Source organism: Petaurus breviceps, unplaced genomic scaffold, assembly GCF_028583685.1.
Source record: "Petaurus breviceps papuanus isolate PSGF00001 unplaced genomic scaffold, PetGlider_PUasm1.0 90535, whole genome shotgun sequence".
In the NCBI taxonomy this organism is placed as follows: domain Eukaryota; kingdom Metazoa; phylum Chordata; class Mammalia; order Diprotodontia; family Petauridae; genus Petaurus; species Petaurus breviceps.
Window position 1 is genome coordinate 1,663,510 of NW_027187270.1, and position 25,970 is coordinate 1,689,479.

Here is a 25,970-nt window from a genome sequence, read left to right on the forward strand (position 1 = left end):
CTACATTTTTATTAAATGTTTTTACGCTGTTCCTTCCTTTCCTTCTCTACCAGAAGATGAATAACTAGCATCATCCTTGGTCCTCTGGAATCACGATTATTACGTTGATCAAGGTTTTTAAGTCGTTCAGAGTTGTTTTTCTTTACAATGTTCTTGTCCTTGTATAAATTATTCTCAAGGTTCTGATGACTTCACTCTGAAATCATCCCTTTTGACTGACACCACTTCTCTTGCAAAATTCCTTGCTACTAATACGAGGCAGCCTATTCATGCCCACCAGCTACCTCTCCACTGACATTTGTTTGGGTGACCCACAACTTGAAATCTTCAGAGTCTGTGATATTCTGTGACTCACAGCCATATAGCACTGCCAGAAGAATGTTGATTTTTAAAAAGATGGGCCTTTGGTTCAAGTGGAAGTTGGGAGTCATTAAAAACATCGCACAGTTTCTTGAATTCAGCCCGGCCATTTTCTTCCTCCTGTTTTAATTCTGGGCTCATTTCAGTATCCATCTTCAGAGTCTGTCCAGCTCTGTATCATATAGTTCATACAATAGAGATTTTTTTATCTACTTCTCCCCCATATGGATAGTTAGGCTGTTCTCTCTTGAGTTTTACATTCCCTCTAGGAGGTGCTGCAGTTTCTGGGGATGGATACTGAAATGAACACAGTGTTGTCTGCAGAAGCATTTGGAGGACCTGACCATCTATAGGAAAGGCTCTTTCATTTGAACTCTTTGCTGGACATTCTCCACGATGGTGGCAAAAACCCAGGATCACTTTCATTCCACCATGAGGCAACAGAGTAGAACTTTGCAGAGAATTTTATTGAAAGACTGATAAAATTGGGAAATAATTAGCAAATTCCATAATAGCTAGTATTTTATAATAGCCAGCATTTTTTACAGCACCTACTATGTGCCAGGCATTGTGCTAGCACCTTACAAATATTATCTCATTTGAATTTTCACAACTCTGAGAAATAGGTGTTATTATCATCCCATTTTTATAAATGGGGAAATTGAGGCAGACAGTGGTCAAGTGACTTGCTCAGGGTCACACAGCTAGTAAATGTTTGAGGTCAAATTTGAATTCAGGTCTTCCTGACTCCAGACCTAGCCCCCTATCTACTGTGCCACCTAGCTGCCTCCAAAACAAAGAGTGAAACTAAATGGCCAAAAACCAGAGAGGAGAAAGGGAAGACCACAACGAATTCAAAAAGAATGAAGAAAATTCTAGAGACTATTTCTAGCTATATGCCAATAAGATTGAGGATGAAAAAAAGAATCGAACATTTACAAAACTGTCAAATACCCAAATTAGCAAAACAATAGCTACTTTAAATAAGACAGTCTCAGAATGAGAGATTAGACAGGTATTTAATATTGTGTCATGTAAAAAGGTAAATTCTATCAAACATTCAAAGAATAAATAAGGCCTCTACCATAGAGACTTTTCAAAAATAGAGAAAGAAGCATTGTACCCAGTTCTTTCTATGCCAACAATGTAGTTCTTTTTCTGAAATCAGACAATGATAAGGCAGAAAAGTCTTCTATGGCAGTGCTTCCTAACCTTTTGTGTGTCCTGGCCCCCTTAGGCAGTCTGCTGAAGACTACAGATTCCTTCTTAGAGGAAATGTTTGTTGCCTATATTATTAACTGGATGATATGCTAAATTTCATGTAGAGATTAGGGAAAATAAAGATGTAATTTATTTTTCCTTCCAAGTTCAAGAGCCTTCTTAAACCTGTGGGAGTTTACAAATGCCAGGTTAAGAAACTCAGCTCTAGACCAATATTGCCAATGCATATTAATACAAAAAAATCAAATAATGCTTGCAAGGAGAGTATAATAATACAGCAAACAAGTATATTGTTCTCAAGTAGGATTTATGCCAGAGGATGGGATATTGGGGAAAGGATCAGCATAGCAATCATGTAAATAAAAACACCATGAAACCAATATGACTTTATTAATAGAGGCAGAAAAGAGATTGACAAAATACATTCATTTCTGTTAACATAAAAGTGTAAGAATAGGGGTGGCCAGGTAGCACAGAGAATAAGAGCACCGGCTCCAGTGTCGGGATGACCTGGATCAAATCTGGGCTCAGATACTCAGTACCACACCCAGAAATAACTGGCCGTGTAACCTTGAGCAAGTTACTTAACCCCAATTGCTTTATAAAAAAAAAAAGAAAAAAAGTGTAAGAATGGAATGACTTTTCTGAAACACGATTTTAAAAAAGCATTTGTTTGAAATCCAGAGGGAATATCCTTTGCAATGGAGAAACATGAGAGGCTTTCCCTGATGTGATGGACCTGGAAGGAAATACCCCTTTGCTCGCTGCTGCTACTACAGACTCTCCCTTTACCACTATCCCTCAGAAATTTCTCCCTCAACCAATGACCCCCGTGCCCCCAATCCAAATCATGGTGGGTGTTGTGTACTGATCACCAGGTCATTTGTCTTTCTGTCTCAAGGAGTCTACCAGCTGGCCTACCATCTTCATCTCTTCCCCAGCTCCTGCCCTCAGTCTAGGAGATTTTAACATTCACAAAGACTTCTTCAATTTCACTAACTTCCCACTTTGTGAGCCTCCTAAACCCCATGACCTTCTTTTTGACACCATAGATGGTCACTCACTTCTTAACGTTACCTCTATCTAAATATAACCTATTGCTCAACCTCATCAAGCTGTCCAATTGTTCTGCTCCTCATGACTTTATCAGCATATGTGTCCCCTTGTCTTACTCACGTACTGTTGAAGAGAGCTGCAGAAAGTCCCATAAGTAGGATGACCATGTGCATTACAAATACATGTTCTCCAAATTCAACTGGGCCCTCACTCCATCAAGGCAATCCTTTTATTCCTGCCAACTTGATTCCCTTTCTCATTCTTCACAAGAGCTATTCCAAAACTCTTGCCTCCTCAAACCTGTCACACTTTCCCCTCTCCCCTCTCTCTCCACTGCTGACTTCATGTTTTACTTTGTTTAGTAAGAAAAATAAGCTCATTCAATGTGAACTCCCTCTTCACCCCTTTTCTTCATCTCTAAACCACTTGACATCACCCCCCACTCTCTTTTCCTTTCCTTCAATCTCTTACAGTGAGATGGCTCTTTTTTGCCAAGGCCAACTCTTCTGCTTGTGTACTTGAACCTCTTCTTTCCTATTTTCTCCAGTAGACTGAAATCTCAATCATCCCCTTTCTCTTGAATCATTAATGTGTCTACTAGTTCCCTCCCTCCCATCTTCCAATAGCCCCCCAAATGCCAAATCCGATGGTCTTTTGTCAAACCTTGTTCATCCATAGGTTGACTCTCTACTTCTTTTGGCATTCTTAAAGTACCCTGTCCTGGATACTCTCTTCTTTCTGTTTTTTTTGGTGACATTACTCTCTCTTGCTTCTCCTTCTACCTGCCTGTCCACTCCTCATCATCCAAATGACGCCCCCAACTTGGAGCATTCCCCAAGGTCTTGTCACAGGTCCTCTTTACTTCTCTCTCTCTTTACCATCTCTTGGTGACCTTATCAGCTCACGTGGACTTAATCACAGTCTCTATGAAGATGACACCCAGATCTCACTCCCATTTTGTCCCTTGAGCACCAATTGCCTATAGCTGCAAACATCTCAAATTCAATGTGTCCTGGATAGAATTCATTCTCTTTCCCTACCAAACCCTCTTCTCTGATAAACTTCTCTGTTTCTAAGATATCACCACCCTGCCAGTCTCCCTGGTTCAAGACCTTGAAATTATCTTTGACTCCTCATTCTTCCTTCACTCCAATATATCTAATCAGTTGATGAATCGTGTCATTTCTACTTTCTGTCACTGACACATATTAGTTGTGTGACACTGGGCAAGTCACTTTAACCTCCCAGTGTTCTAAGCAGTTCTCTAAGCCTGTAAGTTGCAGAGAATGTATCAAACTGCATTAATAGAGGAGCTTAGAGCTCCCCATACAAATGAAGTGGGTGTGTACTTCCTGCCCCATGCCCTCTAAGGCTTGCAAACTCTTTACATGTGTTATCTCTGAGATCCTCACAACAACCCTGTGAGGTAGGTGGTATTGTTATCTCTGTTTTACAGATGAGGAAAATGAGGCTGAGAGAGATTAAGTGCCTTTCCAGGGTCCTACTAAGTGTCTGAGGCAGAATTGGAACCAAGGCCTTCATGACTCCAAGTCCAGCACTCTCTTCACTATGCCATCCAGCTGCCAATGGCAATGCTATTCATCTGCAGATTTAATAAAATCCCAATGAGCTACTTCGCAAAATGAGATAAAGTAATAATCACTTTATTTGACAGAACAAATGGAGGAGAATATCAAGGGAAATGATGAAGGAAAAAAAGGAGGAAAAGGGGCTTAAACTGTCAGATCTCAAAATTATATGCATCATAAGCATTAATTCTCAAAACTATCTGCTAATGAAAATAAACAAACTCATTCACTGGAACAGAACTGGATCATAGATTTTGAGCAGTAGGAGTCCTAGAGGTCATCTATGACTTTTTTCTAGGTAAGTTAACGGGCCTAGAGAGAGTGAGTACCTTGCCCAGAATCACGTATGTTACTGGTGAAATTTGAAACCAGATCCTCTGACTCCATATCCCAGCCACTTTCTACTGTACCATGCTGCCTGCCTAGGTGGGCAATTTAAAATGAGAACCAAAGGCATTATAAATGTTATAAAAGACATTATAAAAGACAAATAAATGTTGTAGTCTTTGTCATTGTTCAGTCATTTCAGTTGCGTCTGCCTCTTTGTGCCTCCCATTTGGTGTTTCTAAGAGGCAGAGACGCTGCAGTGGTTGGCCGTTTCTGTCTCCAGCTCATTTAACAGACAGGGAAATTGAGGCAAACAGGATGAAGTGACTTGCCCAGAGTCACACAGTTAGTAAGTGTCTGAGGTCAGATCTGAACTCAGGTCTTCCTGACTCCAAGGCCTGCACTCTAACCACCACATAACATGTCTCTCAAACAGAGAAGTTATACGAGGCCGGATAAGTGGATTTGAATATAGAAAAATAGTTTTTGTAAAGTAAGAACGCATTCAGAATAAAAAAGAAAAGAAATAGGTTGGGGCATTTACTTGCCTTAAATATTTCTGATAAATATATAATTCTCTGAGTCTGTAAAATGAGGAGATTTGATCTGTTAATAATAGTAGCTAGCAATTATATGGAAGCAGCTAGGTGACTCAGCAGTAGATAGGGAGGGTGCTGTGCCTGGAGTCAGGAAGACTAATCTCCCTGAGTTCAAATCTGGTCTCAGACATTTACTGGTTGTGTGACCTTGGACAAGTCACTCAATTCTGTTTGCCTCAGTTTCCTCATCTGTAAAATGAGCTGGGGAAGGAAATGGGAAACCATTCTAGTATCTCTGCCAAGAAAATCCCAAATGGGTCACAGAGAGTCAGACACGACTGAAAAACTACTGAACAACAAACGCAATTATACAGTACTTTAAAGTTTGACAGTGTCTTACAGATATTATCTCATTTTGTCTTTACAAAGGTAGTATCTACCTTTTAGAAGGTAGATACTGCTGTCATCCCTCTTTTACGGATGAGAAAACTGAAGCACAGAAAAGTTAAGTGACTTGCCCAGAGCCACACAACCAACAAGTGTCTGAGACAGGATTCAAACTTAGGTCCAGGACTCCACCTAGCTGCCAGTTGACTTCATGATCTCTAAGGTCCCTTATGGCCTATAAGTCTAAAAAAATAACAAAATAAATATAAATGAAAAAATAAAATAAGAAAAGTAAACAGAGAATCCAGAGAAAGAAAACTAGCATATTCAAAGGTCTTGGGTCCACTATGTCACAGACAGATGAGTTGAAGGAAATGGAAATATTTAGCCTGGAGAAGAGAAGTCTCAGAAGATTATAACAAGAGATATTGCAGGGAGGATTTTTGTTCTGTTGCAGTTTGGAATAGATGTCTTCTGAGTTCTTTTTCAGCCCTGAGCTTCTAAGGGCAGGGCATGTTCTATGGAAAGACAAGTGAGCTGAATCCATTGACTAGTTTTGCTCCGGGAACAAAAATTGCTGGTGCCAGCCCTGCCTAGGCCCAGATGTTCCAGGCCTGGCAAGTTTCCTTTTTATAAGCTCTGTCTGTGTACCTGCTGTAGCTTCCAATACTTTGGGATGCACTTAGAAACCTCAGCAGTTGCGGGAATTATGTTGGTAGCTTCCAGAGTTCAATAATCTTTTGGTGTTCTTTCAAAGGGATATTTAGTGGGGCCAGAATTGGCCCCTTTTAATTCCTTTTAATTGCTTTCTAATTACAGTGCAACTTCTATCTAGTCACCTCCTCTGCTAGGGATTGACTAAAGGACAAACCAAATTGGCCTGTAGACCTTTAAGGGAGATGATTGAGTGAATACTGCCTGATGAGGTTGCTTCTTATCATTCAGTCAATAGTGATCATTTATTAAGGATTCGGAGTTGATCTGCTTTCTGCACCGCCCCCCCCACTTGCTTTTTGTTTTCTTTAGCTATAGCTACCTTGCATTTCTATATGTTGTTTGGATAAAGAGCTCAAGTCCTACCAAAGTCACATACTTACCAGGTGATCCTGGGTAAGTCACTTGGCCTCAACTCTCTAAGACTATAACTTGCAGAGAAAATTGCTTAGCTATATTGGCAGAGAAGGTTTCCTCATTTGGAGTTCCCCTACACTGATGAAATCATAGGTGTGGACCAAAGAAAACAGCACATTTTTAGATGTACTTTAGGATAAATTCTTCCCAGCAGCCCTATGAAGTAGAGAGTGCACATATTATTGGCCTACTTTACAAATGGGGAAACTGAGTATTAGAGAGGTCAAATGAGCAGGGTCACAGAGCTTGCACATATCAGACCCAGAAGTCAAACCCAGGTCTTCTAACCACTCTACCTCTACCACACTGCCTTCTTCACAGCTATCCCACAGATGTAAAAGTTGCTCTAGCCCAGCCACATTTTCTATGGCACACATCTCCTGGACAGTGTTCTAGCAACCTTACCCAAAACACAGCTGGAAGAGATTAGCTGTTTTCCTTAGAAGATCATGGGACTCCCCTGACCAGATAACAGAAGTCTCAAGATCCCAGAGTTGGAAGGAATCTCCCAGACCATAGGGTCAAAACCATAACAGGACAAGAATTCCTTCCCTAACACTTGAAGACCTCCAGAAATAGCGAATTCCCCCTGAGTTACTAACCTAGGCTACTAAAAGTTCCTGTAACATCTCACAGGGTTGTTATGAGGATCAAATGAAATATTTGTAAAAAATACTTCGCATAGTGCCTAGCACATAGTAGGTACTATAGAAATGTATATTTCTTTCCCTCCATTCTCTTGAGACCCAGTAGGAAATTTATGGGACAAATGACACATTTTCCAGAAAAATAATGACATTTCAAGTTTCTGGGGCAGGTTTTCCTATAGTTCTATCTCCTGGAACTGAAAGTACTTTCTTGTCCTGTGTATAGGGTGACATTTCATAGACACACTGGTCTCCCAACCAGTTTCTTACCTCATCTCTAAAAGTGTTATAGCAGGAATGCTGCCTGCAGATCGCAGTAAACTGAGGCTGCCAACTATTCTGTGGTTGCCTGCTTTGTGAGGCCTGGCTCACTCAGTGGATGGAGGAATTTGCTTCCTGAAATCTTCCATATTGGTTGAAACAGCTAGGTTGTTGAGATGGAAACTGAGAAGCCACTGGAGGTGATTATTTTTCAAAGGGCTTTAAACACATTAGATGGGACATTAGCAGTAGCCTGTGTCCTTGGTTCATCATCACATCCTACCTGGGGGAGAGCTGAGGTTGTGCTTCTCTGAATTTTACAAGCTGTGCCTTAATGGGCTTGTGCTATTTCAAAGGAGAACGTTCTCCAGTGCTGGCTTCAAAGGGTTACTCTCAGGGACAGAGTTATTCTAACTGCTAAAGACTTGGTTAAAGGAATTTTCCATAAATTAAATGATCACTAGTAGCCTGGCTTTGACAACTGCTGAGTTTCCAATAAGCACATCAAGAACCAAGCTCCTTTGGTTCATTATCCCTTTTAGTTTGAGTGCCTTTCACTGGCTGTCTGCGTGTTCGGCAATCAGTGGCCCAGATGTAAAATTCCACAGTGTTCAGATGCTGCTCAAAGAAACATTAATCAGCTTCTCAGTATTTTTCAGTTTGGCTCATGGAAATCGGTATAGCATAATTTTCTTCAACTCTATTGTCGAGTCTTTTTCAAGCTCAGTATCTGAAAAAGATTGACTGAGAGCCTACTATGTGCAATGTATATTGGATGAATCTCTAAAGATGTGGCTAATGTTAGGGTGGGAATGGCGACCCTAGACTGATTCCGTCCCAGTAATGTGTTTGGAAAAATTTGATACTGGAGTTAGTTTGTTGAATCGAAATGAATTGGATGAAGGTCCTTTTCAAAGTGCTTCAAAAACTAAAGGTTTACCTGATACCCCAATAAGTACTAACCTTCCTCTTTAGACTTCACATGGCACTTCATGACCCTACACAGAATGCACTTATGTTATACATTAGAGCAATCTATGTTGGTCTCTTCATTTATTCATTCCATTTGTTCAACATTTATTAAGCACCTAAAATGTGCAAGACGATGAGAATGCAAAGTTTTTTTCTTAAAGGACATGGCCTCCAGGAGCCCTCCAAGAGCTTGCATTCTACTGGCAGATGGAGGATAATGACATGGTTTCATGGCAATATAAAACATAAGATGTGGTATGTGGAGTGAAGAAGACCTGTGGACAAAGTGCAGTAGAAAATGATCTTCCTAAACTCCCAGAGAGAATGGACCAGTGTCTTAACTCAGCTTTGCATCTCCCCCAGAGTCTAGCATAGCACTCTTCACATAGTCAGAGCTGGATCAGTGTTTATTATGCCATTTTAGGGATCCGGATTGGACCTGTGGTTTGATTATTATGGGGAGCATGAGGAAACTCTCTCTTCCAATGTGTGCAAGCACCTTCTATTCTTAGAGGGGTATTGTGAGCGCTGAGAGGTTAGGACATATGGCCAGTGTGTCTCAGAGGTAGAACTTGAAATGATGTCTTCTTAGCTCCAATGCCGTCTCCCTCCATTATACTGCATTGACCCTTGTGTTATCTTAATGTAGTGAATTTCACTTCACCCAATTCCAATTCATTGGTTAGAAAGCCTAGTTGACTTTGTCTATCTTAAATTGGTTTTTACCTTCCAACTATGAGATAAAGGACAGTTGAAATACCAAAGATGCTGTGTTGAAATCACCTTCATGCATGTGAAAACCATTTTTCTTGATAATGAGGGGGGTACTCCAATGATACTGAACTAGATTAAATATCTAAAGCACTTTTAAAAGCCTGATGAAAATTAGTTGTTTGGTCCTGTAGAGGGCTAAAACACATTTTTCATTAGTAAACATAAAAAATTGTGTAATAATGATACTGTATTTTTAGCCAGAACTTCAGTCTCACTGCTGAGGGGATAATTGGCATGAGAAAATCTCAGAGGAGCAGAGAAGTCCTGTTTGGTTGATAACAGAGAACACCACTTTTCTGACAGTGAAAATGTAGACAAATTATTTGAATAGAGTTCAGAGTCACTTGCCATATCAGTGCAAGAGAAGAGGAAAATTCAAGTTCCTTGAAAATATTTGTCATCCTCATGTGGTCTCACAGCAATTTTCTTATGTCTGTTACTTAAAGTATTTATTATTTATTTTGTATAAGCCTAGATAAGTGATTTCAAGGACTCAGAAGTGAACTAGACTGTTGACCTAATCTAGATTTAGCAGAAGTGCCCCAGATAAGGATACTAGAGTGGGAGAAAGAGATCAAGTCAGAAGGAGTTCAAGTTAGAAGGTCTGTATTCCAGTCCCAGTTCTACTGGTCATGCTCGGTGTGACCTTGGGCGCATCATTTCCTTTTCTGGGTTTTGGTTTCATTTTTGAAACAAGGAGACTGGGATGGATCAGTTATGAGGCTCCTTCTAGCTCTTATATCCTACAATTGGGTTCTGGTTAGTTTGGTATAGTAGGAGAAAATAGTTTTGTATAGTAAGGAGAAGCATTGTAGCTTAAGTCAGATGCCTTGGGTTTTGAATCCAGCCTCTACTGTTGACTACTTGTATGACCTTGGGCAAACATTTAATAATATTATAAAATTGAACCGTCAGTGTCTAAGTTTCCTCCTATATACAGTGGGGGTAGGACTAGATGCTCTCTAAGGTCTTTTCCACTTCTAAGTCTTGGGGGAGAAAGACATGTCTGTCCTCTACTCAGTACAATTGGTTCAAAATGGAAGTTGTTCCCAGGCTCTCCAGGGCTAGTTGATGGGTCAGTGGACGCAGGGGGCTCTGCTTCCTTTTGGTTTCTATTTTCCAGAGGAGAAATGTACTTCCTATCTGATTTCTGAAAAGAGATAAAGGAAGAGGAGGGGAAGACTGGTCCAAGAATTAGGCAAGGTTTCTTTGGAGTACCTCACTCCTCTCTTTGCCCTTTCCTGCCCTATCCAGCTTTCTTTTCTCTCTTCCATCTGTCCCCCACAATGTTCTCTTACTAGGCTCATGCCATGCCCTACTTCCTTTCAGCTCCTGGGGTTTGATCAGAAGATGTGTGTGTGTGTGTGTGTGTGTGTGTGTGTGTGTGTGTGTGTTTAGAGGATGATGATAGCTTGGCCCTAGGTCTGCTGCCCCAGTCCAGGCCCATCCCAGCTGGGACTCTGTACCAAGAATCTTGTCTTCCTAGATAGGATCAGAGCCTTCCCTGTGCCACTAACTGCAAGCATCCTGTTTGGGTGTCCTCAATCATCCTTTGTTATTCAGGGAGAATGGTTGGGAGCACACAGGGCAGGGGTTATAGGGCAGTTAGTTGTCTTAAGGCCCTACCCTTTAGGTAGTAACTCTTCTCTTGGCTCTCAAAGTAGTGCTACAACTAAACTACTTGGGCTCCAGACTTAGCTATCGACTTGTTTACCTGCCTCCATCTGGGAGATTTATTGCTTTAATTTCCTTTGAGAGGCCTAAAAAAGGAGTCTTCATTTTGTTAGGATATTAGCATTGTAATTAATAAGAGTTGTATAACAGCACCTAATTAAACCCTGATCATGCAGCCAGTGTACATTTAACTTGACCGCTGTTAGCCTCCAAGAACTCCACAGGAGGCTAATTCAAACCATTCGATCCACCCCAAAAGCCAGGGAGAGGTGTGAGAAGAATCAGAATATTATTGTAGAAAAATAACATTTTGTACTTGGGAATACACAGAGGAAAACCTCCCAAAGTAGAAGGTCGTAGCTTCTTATTTTTAGTGTCATGTCTCTGTGTAATTCGAGCTATTACTCACAGAGGCGACATGGCATGATGGCCATCAGAGTCGGGAAATCCTGGGGTCAGGTCCTGCCTTGGACATAGACTGCCATGTGACAGCTTCTGGGGGCCTGAGAATTTGAAGACTGTAAGTCACAGATACCTGGAATTTCCCACCCCCGTGTCTCTCACTCCTTTACACAGCAAGTTTGTTACTAACAAGGGGCAGCACTGAATTTGGGGCACTGGCTTCCCTTCCCCTTCTAACTTCAGGTTCTTCTGCTGTATACTAGTGCCCCCTACCTGGTATGTTTTCAGGACCTCCCTTACTCTCTCTTGGTTCTCCTCCTATCTATCTGACTGCTCTTTCTCTGTCTCCTTTGCTGGATCTTCTTCCAGATCACGCCCTCTAACCATAGGTGTCCCACAGGATTCTGTCCTGGGCCCTCTTCTCCTTTCCCTCTATGCTATTTCACTTAGTGATCTCATTAATGAATTACCATGGATTTAATGACCATCCCTATGCTGATAACTCTCAGATCTCCCTATCCTGCCCTACTGACCTCTCTACTGCCCTCCACTCTCACATCTCCAACTGCCTTTCAGACATCTCAAACTGGGTGTGCTATATGTATCCTAAATTCAATATGTCCAAAACAGAACTTATTATCTTTCTCCCAAACCCTTCTTCCCTCCTACCTCCCATATTACTGTAGAGGGCAACAGCATCTTCCCAGTCCCCCAGGCTCACAACCTAAGGGTCATCCTGGATTCCTCACTATCTTTCTCCCCCCCCCATATCCAATCTGTTGCCAAGACCTGTTTCTTTCACCTTTGCAACACGTCTCAAATATGCCCCTTCTCTCCTCTGCCACTACCCCTACTCTCTGCCTGCCTCAAGGCTCTCCCCCTCCAGTCCATCCTCCATTCAGCCACTAAAGTGATTTTTGTAAAGTGCAAGTCGATTCATGCCACCCTGCCCATTCCCCACTCAGTAAACTCTGTGGCTTCCTTCAATTGCCTCCAGGAGCAAATACAAATTTGGCATTCAAAGTCCTTCATAATATAGCCAGCTCCTACCTTTCCAGTCTCTCCGACACACACTCTTCAGTCCAGTGACGCTGGTCTCTTGGCTGCTCCACAAACAAGCCCCTCCATCTCTCAGCTCTGGGCATTTTCCCTGGTTGTTCCCCATGCCTTCTTCTCCCTTCTTCTTTCTATCTACTGACCTCCCTGGCTTCCTTTAAATCCCAGCTAAAATCCCACCTTCTACAGGAAGTCTTTCTTATGCCTCTTGATTCCAGTGCCTTCCCTCTGTTCATTATTTTCTATTGATCCTGTATAGAGCTTTCTTTGTATATATATTTTTTGCATGTTGTCTCTCCCATTAGATTGTAAGCTCCTTGAGGGCATGGACTGTCTTTTGCCTCTTTTTGTAGTCCCAGTGCTTAGCACAGTTCCTGGCACACAGTACATGCTTAATAAATGTTTCTTGATGATGATGATGATTGTACATTACTTCCCCTCACTCTCATTCACTGTTCTAGGCAAACTGGTTTGCTTTTTATTCTTCATAATGTAATCTCACATCTCTCATCTCTGTGCATTTGAATAGATTGTCCTCCAGGGCTGGAATGCTCTCCCTCTTGACCTTCACCTTTAAGAATCTTTAGCTTCATTTGGAACTATGCCCAAAAGACTATAAAACTGTGCATACCCTTTGATCCAGCAATACCACTGCTCGGTCTGTATTCCAGAGAGATAAAAAAAGTGGAAAGGACCTATTTGTACAAAAATATTTATAGCAACTCTTTTTGTGGTAGCAAAGAATTGGAAATTGAAGGAACGTCCAATCAGTTGGGGAATGGCTGAACAAGTTGTGGTCTATGATTGTGATAAGATACTCTTGCCATAAGAAATGATGAGCAAGATGCTTTCAGAAAAGCCTGGAAAGACTTACATGAACTGATGCTGAGTGAAGTGAGAAGAACCAGGAGAAAAACTGTACACAGTAACAGCAATATTGTAGAATGATCAACTGTGAATGACTTAGCTATTTTCCGCAATACAATGATTCAAGACAGTTCCAAGGGAATTATGGTGAAAAAAAAATGCTGTCCTCCAGAGAAAAAGCTGTTGGAATCTGAATGCAGATCAAAACATACTATTTTCACTTCCTTTTTTGTGTGTGTTTTTTGGGGGGTCTGTGTTTTCTTTCACAATATTACTAATATGGAAACATGTTTTGTAGGTTTACATATAACCTATATCAAATTACTTACTGTTTCAGGGCAGGGAAGAAAGGGAGGGGGAGAATTTAGAACTCAAAATTTTTAAAAATGAATATAAAAATAGTTTTTACATGTAATTGGGAAAAATAAAATATTATTAAAAAACAAAAAGAATCCTTAGTTTCCTTCACATATTAACTCAAATACTACATGAGACCTTGCCATACCCCTTCCCCATAAGTGTCTCCCTAAATTACTTTGAATCTATTTCCAATTTACTTATATCTATCATCACATTGTTTTCTTTCTCCCAATAGAATGTAGACTCCTTCAGAGAGGGGGGGCATTTAATTTTTGACTCTGTATACTCACTTCCTAGTGTGGATCCTGACATATAATATGTACTTGATCAATGCTTATTGAACAAATGGAAAGTCAGAGAATGGCCAAAGAAGGAACATTATTATTGAGCCAAGGAGAAAAAAACCCTGGTGTCTGGAAGAAGTGATGATTTTATGGCAGGGTAGAAAGAATGCTGGATCAGGGGTTAGGAAACCTGGTCTCTAGTCCCAACTTTATATAAGTCCCTTCCCTTCTCTGGGCCCATTATTGCCACCTCTACAGAATAAGGGTTTTAATGCCAAAAGTTGTGGGAGCTAAAAGTTCTTGAAGAAGGAGGCCCCTGTGGAGGAAATGGAGGCTACCAAGAAGCTAAGTAATGGCCTAAACTCTGGAGTATTGGGCCCTTTGGATCTGTGAGATCTCCCCTATCCTGGAAAGGGATGCCAGGAATGGAAGCTCTGGAAATCATTCAATGAGACATCTGGGAGACAATAAGAACCTACAGAAGCATTTTGGCCAGAGTTCTAGAGCACACATCTTTACAACATTTGACTTTTGCACATAATACTCTACCTTTGATCACAAACACTGGCTTGTTTTATGAGAAAGTTGGCACTAAAATGTGGTGATTCATGGCTTTTACTCCCTAGTAAAGTCACTCACCTGACCTGATTTGATTCCTCCTCAGACTTTTACTGTTCAATGAAAACATTTTTCATGGCTAAGTACATGTGGTATTTCCCACCCAGAGCCAAAATCCTGGTTAAGGTTTTTCCCCTTCTCTTTCTCTTTCTCATAAGGTAGAGTGACTTGTCATGGTCATGCAGATAAGAAGTGATTGGTTGCAAACCTAGATAGTTTTTGAGTCCAAATGTAACATTGCTTCATTTTACTCTACCACTGCCCACCAACTTCCTTCTCATCTGTCCTTCTGAAATCCCTAGCTGCTTTCCAGGATCAGCTCAGGTACTGTCTCCTATCAGAGGTCTTTCCTGATGCCTCCAATTGTTAGCATCCATCCCCCAACTTTGTATTTACTTTGTGCGCATTTTGCATTGGTTTATCTGTGTCTATGTTGTGTCCCCTTAGTGGACTATAAACTCCTCAAGGGCAGGGGTTGCTTGGTTTTTGGGTTGGTTTCTCCAGCACCCTGGACAGTGCCTGGACAGTGCTTGTAAATGCTGGTTGAATTGCTTGCTTTTAATAGCAACTTTAGCTTGAATCAGCTTGGAGCTCCTATTTAATATCGTGACTCTAGCCCAATGAATGCCAACAATGCCAGTCAGAAGACCTTTTATCTACATGGTATGTTGAGAGGGAATTGCTTAATTAAGAGCAAAAGGAAACGTTTTTACTCCTGTTTGCATGAATGGCCACTTATCATACAGTTCAATCAAATCTAGGCCAAGCTGCCTTCAGCATAGGAGGGGATATTAAATGGTGGGTAACTCTGGGTGACAGCATCTTTCTCTGATTTTCAGGGACCTGTGATCTGCTATTGTTACTGTTGCCTAGTCCCTTATTCATACACCACATGCCACCGCCTCCCCAGCAGAGGAATGCCTAGCTGGAAGAGATGAGGAAAGGGAGTTCTCTGATGACAAGGAAATGTAATTGGTGTATATTTCATGCCTACAGAAAGATATCAGTTATTTAACTGTCCATGAGCATTGTGTGCCAACTGTTTTGCATGGCATCTCTGAAGTCTGCCTGCTGCTACCAAGGTAAGCAAGGGGCTGTGTGTATGTGTGTGTGTGTGTGTGTATGTGTGCATATATACCGTAGAAGAGAAATTTGAATATTGCAAGTCGTGATATTCTGGAATAGGGCTTCAAGTAAGCAAAACTAGATTTTTTTGTGACTTGAACTTGCCTTTCCTTTTCACATTTTGGAATTGAGATGCATTTTATTGAAAATTGTACAATTTGAACCCCTGGCTTCCCAAATTTTGATGGATAATTAGGTACTTAGAGGGATGCTTTTGCTGAAAGCTAGCTCTCCTTTAGTGGACATTTTAAAGCAAATCTTAGAGAGAAATTACTGTGATGGGCTAAATGGAAGGGCCCCAAAGGCTTTGGTTGCTAGGAAGGGTTACTGCTACTGATTCCTTCAGACTGACCTTTAATTGACTAAAGAGAGTGAGGTCTACATCATATTGGTGGATTAGCTTTCAGTAGTTTCTCTCTGTCTCTCTCTCTCTGTATTGTCTTAGTTTTTCACAATAATTTTTGAAAGTGTTGGCCAATTTTCACAAGATTTGTTATTGTACTAAAGGGTATTCAAGCTATACCTGAAGTTCAGTTTGGCCTGTCTTGCGACAAAATGGTAGCCAAGAAAAATGCTGTAATGGGAATATCTCTTGCCACTTTGGTAAATGGGGAGATATTGAAGAGATTCATGATCTCATGGAAATGAGGACCAGAATGCACATTAGTTGCAAGCGTTTGCATTTGAGGAAGAAAAGGGTAAAAGTCCATCAGTATGATCTGTAGGAGAAATATTGTCAAGTGAGAATGATGAATAATGGAGCCATGCACAATTGAACTTCCTTGTGTACCTCTTCCATTTCCTTCCAGTGAGTTCTGCTGGCATACTTACCTTTACCTTCTTCTTGCCTCAGTGCTGTGGCTACAAAGCCCTCCTTGACAGAGAAGGGAAGCAGACAGATGGAGTCCTGGATAGAGTATAGTGCTTCTAGTCAGGGAGACTTATATAAAAGCTAGCTATAATTATCATCAACATCCTTATTACTATTATTAATATTTCCAGTTGCTACTGTGGCTACTTTGTTTACAGGGCCACCCAAATTCCTTTTTCCCTCTGGTTCCTTTGATTTAGTTTGATTCCTCTGTTATTTGGCATTGTCAATACTAGCACAATAGAGGGAGAGATGGGTATGACAGCAACAGCAAGTGTCTTCTATTATATTCCTGGACATGCTGTTCCCATACCTCATGGAAGTATAGAAGGGATCCTAGGTTATCAGAAGCTAAAAGTTTTAGATGTAGGAAGCTAAGTAACGCAGTAGACATAATGTTGGACTTGAGGTTAGGAAGATATAATTTGAGATCCAGATTTAGACAATCACTTGCTGTGTGACCCTGAGGAAGTCACTTAACCTACCCCAGCCTCAGTTTCCTCATCTGTAAAACAGAGATAATAGTAGCATCTACTTCTCAAGGTTGTTGTGAGCATCAAATGAGATAACATATGCATAATACTTTGCAAACCTTGAAGTTCTATATACGTAGTAGCTATTATTATTATTAGCCTGGTGATGAACTAGATGTATGTTGTCCAAGGACCAGGTAGGTTAAGTTGTGGAAGGCTCATCATCAAAACATGAATGTTTTTGCCACAGCAACTCCTCAAAAGCCATTTGCCATGCTACACCATGGTGGAGCTCTATGTCAGTAGAGGTTGTCGAGCACTCACACTAACAAAACCATGGATCCTTGAAATATTGGCATTAAAGACCATGCAGTACAGTGGAAAGAATATAGGGTTGATGTCAAAGGACCTGGGGTGGAATCTCATCTCTGTTCCTTGCATGACCTTGGGCAAGTCACTTAACCCCTCTTGGCTTCAGCTTCCTCACCTGTAAAATGAAGGGGCTGGCCAAGATGACCATTATGACCTAAGTCAATGATTCTATTAGACTCTGGTTCTAAGAAATGCTCACTTATTCCATTGTAGAATTGACCTCTTCCATGTGCAAAGGTTTTACACCATGCCTGTTTTCACTTCTTAAGTTCTTGAGATACGATGAAGATAAGATTATTTAGAATCCTGCTTTGGGAATGGAAGTATTATATACATTAAAGAATTATTGGTTTGCCTAATTGTTAGCCCATATTGAGAAGGGACCATTTCTGAATGAGCTTTCTGGAACCTAAATCATAAAACATTAAAGCTGGAAAAAATCTTAGAAATCACCCAGTCCAATCTCATTTTACAGCTGGAGAAACCAAGGTTCAGAGAGAGGAAAGCCGTGCCTAAGGTCACACAGCTCCTAAATAGTGGGGCTGTCACTAGAACCCATGTCTCTTGACTTAATTCAGTGCAACAAACATTTATCAAGAACCTATCATGTTAGAGACTCTTTGATAGGTGCTGGGCATACCAAAAAAGTAGCCTTCATACTCTATGTACTTATGTTCTACTGGGTGGAGGTGCTAATACAACATGTATGTGGATCTGCTAATACAACATGTATGTGGATCTTTAGAATAGGAGGAAAATGGAAGGAGAGAGCATACCATCACTGGGTGCATTGGGAAAGCTTCATGTAAGATGTAGAATCTGAGCTGAGCCTGGAAAGAAGGTTCTGAGAGGCAGATTGCAGGAGGGAGGACATTCGAGGCACCAGGCTTGGGGTCAAACTGGGAGAAGGAGCAAAGATATAATGCTCTATGTGAGGAGAACCTTGTCAGTCAGGGTGAAGAATATGGAATCAGGCTAGAAAGGGCCGACAGAGTGAGATTGTGGAGGACCTCAAAGGCTGGATTTGGGAGGGTGGGCTTCCGCCCAGGCCAGGGCTCTTTTCAACTATACTGATGTTTCAGAGAATTTTAGCATTTGTGAGTTTTTCAGTATCACACACTATTTCATGCTGTCTCCAAACCCTAGTGTGTGACTTTCAAGCACAAAGTTTTGAGTGATGCGGATCAAAGAAGATGAAAGTTCAAACTCCTTTGTCTGGTGTTTGTGCCCTCTGCAGCTTAGTGGCTCTCATCTTTTCAACGCCATTGCAGACTCTTCCAAGTTGGGCTGCTCTCTGTTCCCTGCATATGCCTGCCTTATGCTTTTCTGCTTGTTTACCTGTGCTCACACTGTTCCCTAAACTGGAAGTCTCTCCCTCCTTTTCTTCTCCTGTGAACATCTTTCCACCCTTTAAAGCCAAGTTCAAATGCCATGTCCTCTTGGAGGCCTTCCCTGATGTCCCTCTATTGATAACAACCTTCCCTTTGGACCACATACAACACCTTGGTCTACACTCTCTAATGCCATAAATAATATGACACAACACAACATGACATGACATGACATGACATGATATGATATGATATAATATGACATAATATAATATAATGTAATATATATATCTCATTTACCTACCAAATAGTAGGCTCCATGAGGGTCATCTCTAAATTTACAATCTCCACTCATACTCTATAGACAGTAGGGACTCAATAGTTTGTAGAGTGGAATGGCATTGAAGGAAAGGGGGTAAATCTGTCTTCTGGTTAATTACAGTCCATGCAAAAAGGTATAGCTGGGAGCACCTAGAATCCCTAGCTTCTCTCAAAGTTCAGCTCAAGTGCTACAACCTATAACCAACCAACCAATCAATAAACGTTTATGAAGTGGCCGTCATATGCTAGGCACTGTGCTAAGTGGCGAGGATACTCAAACAGGTAAAAGATGATTCCTCCCCTCAAGGAGCTTACAGCCTAATGAGTGGGGTGGGGAGAACAATAAGCAAGGAAGTATAGAAGGCATACTTTATTTTATTGCACTTTGTTCTATTGTGCTTCACAGACATTGCATGTTTTTTTACAAATTGAAGGTTTGTTGCAACCCTGCATCAAGCAATTCTATCAGCACCATTTTTCCAGTAGCATGTGCTTGGTGTGTCGGTGTCACATTTTAGTATTTCTCACAAATATTTTACTTTGTCATCATTATCATAGCTGTTATGGTGATCTGTGATTAGTGATCTTTGATGTAACCATCGTAATTGTTTTGGGGTTCCACAAACCACACCTATATAAGATGGTGAACTTAATGGATAAATGTTGTATGTGTTCTGACTCTTCCACGGACTGGCTGCTCTAAGTCTCTCTCCCACTTCTCAGGCTTCCCTATTTCCTGAGACATAACAATATTGAAATTAGGCCAATTAATAACCCTATGAAGGCCTCTAAGTGTTCAGGTAAAAAGAAGAATCCATAGATATGGCAAATTTCATAGTGGTCTTATTTTAAGAAATTGCCAAGTCATCCCACTCTTCAGCAACCAATCAACATCAAGGCCAGACGCCCCCACCTTTCCGCCCCATCAACAAAAAGATTATGACTTGCTGAAGGCTTTCATGATGGTTGATATTTTTTAGCAATATTTTTAATTAAGGCATTATGTACATTTTTTAGACATAATACTATTGCACACTTAATAGACTACAGTATACTGTAAACATGACTTTTACATGGAGTGGGAGACGAAAAAAATTGGGTGACTCGCTTTATTGTGATATTTGCTTTATTGGGGTAACCTGGAACCAGACCTGTAATATCTCTGAGTTATGCCTGGATGAACAAACTATGTACAGGATAAACAAGAAAAAAATGAACAGAAGGAAGGCACTGAAATTACGAGGGCTTGGAGAAGGTACTCTCCCTCTGCATAGTATCTCAGAGTTATTTACGTATTTATGTGTTGTATCTGTCCAGTAGAATCTAAGCTCCTTGAGGGCAGAAATGTGTTTTGTTTTGTTTTCCTTTGGATCCCATAACCTAGCAAAGTGCCAGCTATCTAAGTGCTCATAGTAGGCACTTGGCCAGTGTTTGTTGAATCAGTGAGGAGGCTTGGGTTGAGTGGTAACTTTTTAATTTGGGCAAATCACTGAACCTCAGTTTCCTCCTCTTGCCTGCCTGCCTACTTTGAAGGATTGTTGTAAGAAAAGTATCTGATAGACCTTAAAGTGCTGCACATGAATGTTATATTAATTAGTATGACCTTGGAGGCTAGAGACTAGGTCATCTCTTCATCCTTTAGTGGCTTGGGATTCGTGGAAAATACCTAGATAAAAAGGGAGGAGTTCATATGACTCTTATTTCTGACCTGGGTTATCTGAATCTTTCTCAGATTTATACAAATGCTTGGACTAGGAACCAGTCCAATTTTAGCTTAAAAACAAAAAAGCTCCTTCTCCAGGAGATCCTGGTCCCTGTTCTTCCCCGTTCACTCATTGTGTGGACAGCATCTCTTCAGATCCCTGCCAGTTGAGCCAGAGATGCCAGGTGCTTACTCAAAATCTCCAGTTTACTTGCCTTCCTCCCACCCCATCCCCCCCTTGGAATTGGCTTTGACTTCCGGAGCAAGAGAAAAATCCACCCAAATGACTCTCCCTACGGTAATTAGATTGCGCGTGTCCCTATGAAGGGAGTGACTCACATGGAGCAAATACATTATTGTAAGCCCAGCAGTCTTTGCTTCTTTGTAGCTCGTCGGTGTTATGATGCAAGAGTGTGACATTTTGAGGAGAAGTACAGAATCACTCCAACATTGGCAGCACAGACCGAAGTCCTTGACAACCTTGCAAGTTTCAGAAGTCTACCTTAGGGAAGGAAGGAGAGAAGCTGGAGCTGATGCAGGCATGAAACAAATTCGCTAATTTATCCCTGGCAACCTTGGCAATGAACCCAGCTTCACCCCTTCACCACGGAAGCTGACTTGGCCAAGTTGATCAAAGACCAAATTGAGTTGAGAAGTCTAGTCTTCTCTGGTGGACACTACAACTAACTGGGCCTTCAGAGTTCTCTCCTTCTGATTCTTAGCACAGAAAGGTAAGGTCAACTCCTTCTCTCTCTTCGCTTTCCTGCAGTGAATTCTGGGTTTAAAATTCAAGGGTTTGCCTTAGTTGTCAGCTCTCATCTCTGTACCCTGCTAGGGGGATATCACTGTGGTCCTTGTATCAAAGTTCTCTGAAGGGAAATTTGGGTGCCCTTGGTACCTTCCTCAGCTGACTACTCTAGATATCCCCCTTATACTGGTTGGTCTTTTAGCTGTTACAAATTATTCTTCAAATTATAAGGACACTGATGCCAGCCCCTAATATTTGTAGAGGGCGTGATACTTTCACATTCAGGATCTCAGAGTAACCTTGTGAGGTGGAAATGAGTATAGGGGGGATTATTCCCATTCTACAGATATAGAAAGAGAGACTGAGAAAGGGTAGGGATCTTAGGGTTTAGAGCTACAAGACACCTTAGAAATCACCCTGATCATAGGATTATTAGATGAAGAACTGATTGCAAAAGACTTGAGAGATCACTTATAAATATACCTGTGTACGATATAGTAGACAGATCCCTGAACTGAGAATAAGGAAGGTCTGGGTTCAAATCCTGCCTCAAACACTTAATAGCTATAACAACCCAGACAAGTCACTTTACCTCTCTGGGCCTCAGTTTTCTCATCTGTAAATGAGGAGGGTTGTATTTGCTGGCCTCAAAGGTCCTTTCTAAGTCTAGGTCTAGGATTCTATGACCCAGTTCATCCTTCTCAGTTCTTCTGTACCCATACATGTATACAAAGACACTGAGGCAAAGTTAAATGATTTTTGCCCAAGTCACATAGATAGCAAGTTATAGAACCACAGATAAGGAAAGGTAAGTTGAAGCTAAATTGTGGAGGGGCTTAAATGCCAGAGACCCAGAGAGGTTAAGCCACATCCATGATCACACAGGTAGTAAGTGCTTGAAGCGGCTGTCAAAGCAGGCTCCTGTATTAGCAGAATGGAAGGAGGGTGGTATTTGGAATCATCCTGGGTTCAAATCCTCTCTCTAATATGTCAGACAAATCACTTCACCTCTCTGGGCCTCAGTTCCCTCATCTGGGCTTCTCCTACCTTCTACCTGGGGTAGCTTTGGTCAAATTCAGTGGTCTTTCCATTGTCCTACATTGGTAAGAAATTTTCTTTCACACAGCTAATAAATGTTCAAAGTGAGACTAAGAACCCAAATCTTCAGAATCTTGGTGCAGGACTACTTCTCATGGTAAGCACCGTGCCTCCTGATAAGACTCTGAAGTGGCCTTTGGAACCCAGCTGTCAAATATAATTCATAAGCTGGGGCCCAGTCATTGCTTCTGAGATCTTGCTTTGATATGGCTTTATTGCTGTTTTGCTAAATGATGCGAGATCATATTTCTTGTATCTTTGGTTCTTATAAAAGCTATCTTCTGTTAGAAAATCATGTCTGTTCCCTGTGAGCCCTTGGAGACAGAGCCTGGAAGGAAACAGTTTCTGGCCTGGGAAATACAAATCATTTGAATTTGCTTTGCTAGAAAAATAATTAAGTGTGTGGGCTTTTTTTTTCATTACACTGGATGGATAAGGAGTTTATATGCAGATTGTTCCCTGCCCCCCACCCTTCTAGAAATTGGTCATTTGTTGCCCGCTGTGTTCATGGTTTCACAGATGGGATCAGTGCCACATTCTGGACCCATGAATTGACCAGTATATAAAAATTTTACAGCAGCACATTTGACAAATATTCAAATTTCCATGACATTCTATTAAGACTCTAGGGCAAATAACCTCTCTCTACACCCACCTCCTAGAGATGTGATGAGGACCAAATTGATATAAAAATGGGAACATGCTTTGGAAATGAAAATTCTAATTATGCTAAAGCAGTATTACTTTTATTGCTGATCACTTATAGCACCCTGGGACCTGAATCAGAATAATAGACAGAGCTACAAGGCACCTCACAATGCAACTACTTCCCTCTCATTCCTTCATTTTTACCAAGAAGGAAATAGAGGCAAATTGAGGGTGCAAACTGAGGTCACATTTATCCAAGAAACATTTCATTCAGTGCCTTCTATGCACCAGGTTCTCTGCGAGGTACCAAGGATACAGTGGTTGGCAAAACAGCCCCTGCTCTCCAGGCTTCTCACCTGTGTCCCCCCTCCATTGGGTGTACACCCAGGTTCCATGCTGGGATGGATTTTCTTCACCCTTCAGACTCTCAGCGATTTCGTCAGCTCCAGTGGTTTCAATGGCCATTACTATACAAATACCTCCCCCATCTACATATGTAGCCCAGTCTCCTGAGCTCTATTGCACGTCATCAGCTTACTGCTAGACATTTCCCGATAGATCTCCTGTAGGCATCTCAAGTTTAATGTGTCCAAAATGGAACTCATTATCCTTTCCCTTAAACCCATCCCTTGTAGTAACTTTCCCATTTCTATTGAGGGTATGACTACCTTTCCATTTACCCAAGCTTACAAACTCAGTGGTCTCAATGTGTCCCTTTCTCTCACTGACTGCATCTAATTAGTATCTCCACAAAGGCCTGCACTCTTATCCCTTTCTTACTACTCTGTCAGCCAGCACCGTAGTTTGAACCCTCATCAATTGTCACCTATATTATTCCAATGGCCTCTTCATTGACCTTCCTGCTTCTGTTTTCTCCCTTTTCCACTCAGTTTTCCACACAGCTGCCAAAATGTTCTTCCTAAAGCACAGACACGATCATGGAATTCTCCTGTTTAAAAATATTCAATGGCTCCCTATTGCCTTGAGGATAAAATCCAAACTCCTCAGTTTGGCACCTAAAACCCTTCATAGTCTGGTGCCAGTCTACCTGTTCAGACTCATTTCACATTCTTCTTCTTCATATACTCTGCAATCCAGCCAATGTACTTGTTTTTCTCTGAACTTAGCATTCATCTCTTGCCTCCATGCCTTTGCACAGGCTAACCCCCATTCCTAGAAAAGAATCCCTCTTCACATCTGCCTTTCTGAAGCTTAGCTTCTTTCAAGGGCCAAATAAGATGACTTGATGGACTCTAGGAGCCTACCTTTCCTGATCCCTGTATTTGTAATGCTCTCTCCTCAAATTATCTTGTTTTTATGTATTGATATAGGTGTATCCTTACCAGTAGAACGGGCAGTTTCTTGAGGACAGATGCCATTTCCAATTTTGTCTTTGTGTACATAGCCTCACACATGCCTTGCACTGAACACATACATGCTTGTTGGGGGATCAGAGATGAAAAGAAAGGCTTCATAAACACCCAAATATTTCTAGCAACACTTTTTATGGTGTGGCTGCCAAGAATTGGAAACAAAGTAGATGCCCCTCAGTTAGGGGGGAGAGTTAAACAGCTTGTGGCATGAGACTCTAAAGCATATGAATCCACTATAAGAAATGACAACTGTGAAGAGTTTGGAGAAGCATGTGACCTGTATGAACTGATACAAAATGAAACGAGCAGAACCAGGAAAACCACGGACACGACTCCAAGTCTGGAAACAGAAAGAACTAAAAGGCCAAATTGGGGTGCTGGGAAGCATTTATGACCAAGTCAGCCCACAGAAGAGGGATAATTCCCTTCCTCCACTGCAGAGATGAGGGATGATGGGCAACTGGAAGGTAGACTCAGCTGAGGAGGGAGGGGGCCTTGGTTTTCTGACCTTCCTTTTCATTCTTTGTTTACAGGAGTGGTTTGCTGGGTAGGGGAAGAGGGAAGGCTGTATTTGGAAATGAAGGTGATGTAAAATCAAAGAAAGGGAAAAAAAGGTTTTAATGCAAACAGGAGCTCGTTGAATTGAATTGATCCCAAGGAGCTCGTGTTCTATCTCTGACATGTAAACAGAAGTAAATAGAAGATAATTCGAGTGAAAAAAGAGCATTAACATGGGAAGCTGAGGCTTAGGGGGCTAGGGACTGGATCAGAATCAGAGAAGGCTCCATGGAGAAAGTGTTACCTGAGTTGAGCCTTGAAGGAAGGAAGTTTCTGTGAGGCAGATGTAAGGAGGGAGTTTCGTTTAGGCATAAAGGGCAGCCTGTGTGGATTCAGTGTTGAGTTTGGGGAACAGCTAGTGGATTTGTGTGACGTTTGACTGGAATCTACTGTGAGCAAAACAAATGATGTGAAATGAGGTTTAAAAAACAGACTGGGGGCAGATTGTGGAGGACTCTAAATGCCAGCCTGAGGAGTTTCCATTTTATACTAGAGGGAGTCAGTAAGTCTGTCAGTCAACAAGCATTTCTTAAGTGTTTACCATATGCCAGGCATTCTGCTAAGCATTGATGGTACAAAGAAAGGTAATAAAAGTTCCTATTATAAAAGTCTCAGTGTAATGGGGTAACAATGTGTAAATGACGATGGATGAGCAGGATATAGACAGGATAAGTGGGAGATGATCAACAGAGGGAAGGGGCTACCATTAAGGGACTTTGGGGAAAAGCTTCTTACAAAAGGTGACATTTGAACTGGAAAATGAAAAAAGCTTATAGGGAGCCACTGAAGATTCTTGAACAGAGGAGTGATGTGGTCAGACTGATA

At 41.3% G+C, this 25,970-nt stretch overlaps 1 protein-coding gene across 8 annotated transcripts in view; it reads left to right on the top strand.

The window, feature by feature from the left end:
- Positions 1–25,970, top strand: part of PASD1 (PAS domain containing repressor 1) — a 306,974-nt gene that overhangs the window by 20,810 nt on the left and 260,194 nt on the right. For 5 of the 8 annotated variants that reach the window (XM_069063048.1, XM_069063052.1, XM_069063047.1 and 2 more), the window contains 2 exons: positions 15,365–15,607; positions 21,109–21,451. The exons of 1 other annotated variant lie outside the window; for it this stretch is intronic. The gene's annotated coding sequence lies outside the window, so the exon portion shown is untranslated. The remainder of the gene's footprint in view (positions 1–15,364; positions 15,608–21,108; positions 21,452–25,970) is intronic. 2 more of the 8 variants (XM_069063050.1, XM_069063049.1) reach the window with 2 other exon arrangements.